This window comes from Pristiophorus japonicus, unplaced genomic scaffold (assembly GCF_044704955.1).
Source record: "Pristiophorus japonicus isolate sPriJap1 unplaced genomic scaffold, sPriJap1.hap1 HAP1_SCAFFOLD_2137, whole genome shotgun sequence".
NCBI lineage: Eukaryota > Metazoa > Chordata > Chondrichthyes > Pristiophoridae > Pristiophorus > Pristiophorus japonicus.
This window is the reverse complement of record NW_027251840.1, coordinates 17,501-20,000: the sequence shown is the minus strand read 5'-3', so window position 1 is coordinate 20,000 and position 2,500 is coordinate 17,501.

Genomic DNA, 2,500 nt, shown 5'->3' with positions numbered 1-2,500 from the left:
GGCGGCATAAAGCTGCTTGAGCGACAATGGTCTGCTGCGTCATTGGGGGTGCATCTTGTAACCTGTGCCGGGCAGCCAGGGATGCTGGATGGCGGAGCGGCCTGCAAGCCGAGCGCCTTTCTTCGGAAGCGGGCTTGATCGGCCAGCCGGCGGGTGGAAAACTTCGGTCGGCCAGTTCTGGCTGTCTGATGCGGCCGGGGCCGAAATGCGGATCTCTCCGCCGTCCCGTGTCGGACCGCTGTCGGCCATACCTCGTTGGAAAGCGGCGGCGACGCCGCAGGCGGCGGTGTCAGCCCGCTCCCGCATGGACGAGGCACGGCGTCGCTAGGCCGCTTGGCCCGCCGGGCAACCGGCATCCGCTGCAGTCTTTGGGCAGTAACATGACGACGCAACGTGGCAACTGGCGCGGGAAAAGAGCGTCCGCTGCGGCCGGACGGGTCGCACCGGAGGCCAGCGACGGCGTGCGGCCGGCTCTTTGGCCGGCGGAGGTGCAGCCGTTGGCTGGAGACCGCTTTCCGACGGCTATCTCCGCTGGTGGGCCAGCTGTGCTCGTCGGGTGCGCGGCGCGGGGAAGAGGAAGGCAAGCGGCATCGAACGCTACCACATTCCTGCGGGCCGACCCGAAGCCGAGCGCGCTGGAAGTCCGCGAAATGCAACCGGAGAAGAAAGTCTGAATGTGGCAACTGATGAACTGAAAATTGTCGGCGGCAAATGGTTAACCAAATGGGTTGAAGGTGGCAAACCATTAACCGAAAACTCTGGCAAATGGTTAACCGGCGTGTTAAGATGGTATCTTTAATAAAAGACGGAAATGACGAAGCCAACATAGCCAAACGAAGGCGGGGACGTTAGTGTGGCAGAAGGGCATGTCTTTAAGCCGTCGGGCGAATGTCCCTGCCAGTTGGAATCTTTTCGGGAAAAAGGGTGAAAAAATCGGAAAGGCCTAGCCGTCCGCCGTGGGGTGCGTTCGCTCGGGCTCGGCCAGCCGCGTCGATGGGTGCCGGAACGGTGCGGCTGCGCTCCGGGAGTGCGGAGATACGGCCTGTCAAGTTTCGTCCCGGAAGTCTGGATGGAGCAAAATCCGAAGCCGTTTGCGGGAAATTAGTTCCAGGGCTCGGCGACCGAAGTCAAATCCGTCCCGCCAACTTGACACTTGTCATTTCTGTCCTTGGGGGTTGGCGGGGTACCTGCACAGAGGTAGGAGGTGGCTGATCGAGAATTGGTGAGTTTTCCAAAGTCACGTCTCGAGCCTCCAGGTCTGCAGAGACCGACCAGGGCTGCCGCCCAACCGACTATTCACCCTTTTTGGGCGGGAATTTTTTCCATTTTTGCCCATTTTTCGGGTTTTTGGTCGGGCTTCAAAAACGGCAGCCCGAGGCCTGGCAGAGGCCGGGGCATGTCCCCGGTCGCGCCAGGCGGCACGCGCGACCCGATTAGGCCCCGAAAGGAGTCGGGAAATCGGCAGACCTGCCCGAGTTCAGCCCGGGGGAGGCGGGGGGCAGGTCGGTTCGGCTCAAATCATTAACCAAAGCCGAGACTTGGTCTCGCTGGCGCAACCGAAGTGCCAGGCTGGATAACTCATTAACCAGAAGGCGGCTGGAGGCAGGCAGGGCTGATGGCTGAGGCCGGGTGGAGGCCACCCGCGGCCGGGAAAGTCAAAAGTCCCGTTGTGTGGAAGTCTATGAGGTCAGATTCGGCCGCCTTACCGGGCCTTCGGTTGATGGTTTCCCGCTTGGGCAAGCGAGTCGGCCCGGCAAAGTGGCCACTTGCATTTTCTGGCAAGTGTCTGCGAACAACGTTAATGAGTTGAACCTCGGTAATTGTCGGAAGTCCCGATGAAGAAATGAAAATGCCCCTTTTGCGGGGATTTGGATGCTCATGGCCGGCAGCAGGTTGCCCGACGCCCCGCCAACTTGACACTTGTCATTTCTGTCCTTGGGGGTTGGCGGGGTATCTGCACAGAGGTAGGAGGTGGCAGAATCGAGACTTGGTGAGTTTTCCAAACAAACGTCTCGAGCCTCCAGGTCTGCAGAGACCGACCAGGGCTGCCGCCCAACCGACTATTCACCCTTTTTGGGCGGGAATTTATTCCCTTTTTGCCCATTTTTCGGGTTTTTGGTCGGGCTTCAAAAGCGGCTGCCCGAGGCCTGGCAGAGGCCGGGGCATGGTCCCCGATCGCGCCAGGCGGCTCGCGCGACGCGATTAGGCCCCGAAAGGAGTCGGGAAATCGGCAGACCTGCCCGAGTTCAGCCCGCGGGGGCGGGGGGCAGGTCGGTTCGGCTCAAATCATTAACCAAAGCCGAGACTTGGTCTCGCTGGCGCAACCGAAGTGCCAGGCTGGATAACTCATTAACCAGAAGGCGGCTGGAGGCAGGCAGGGCTGATGGCTGAGGCCGGGTGGAGGCCACCCGCGGCCGGGAAAGTCAAAAGTCCCGTTGTGTGGAAGTCTATGAGGTCAGATTCGGCCGCCTTACCGGGCCTTCGGTTGATGGTTTCCCGC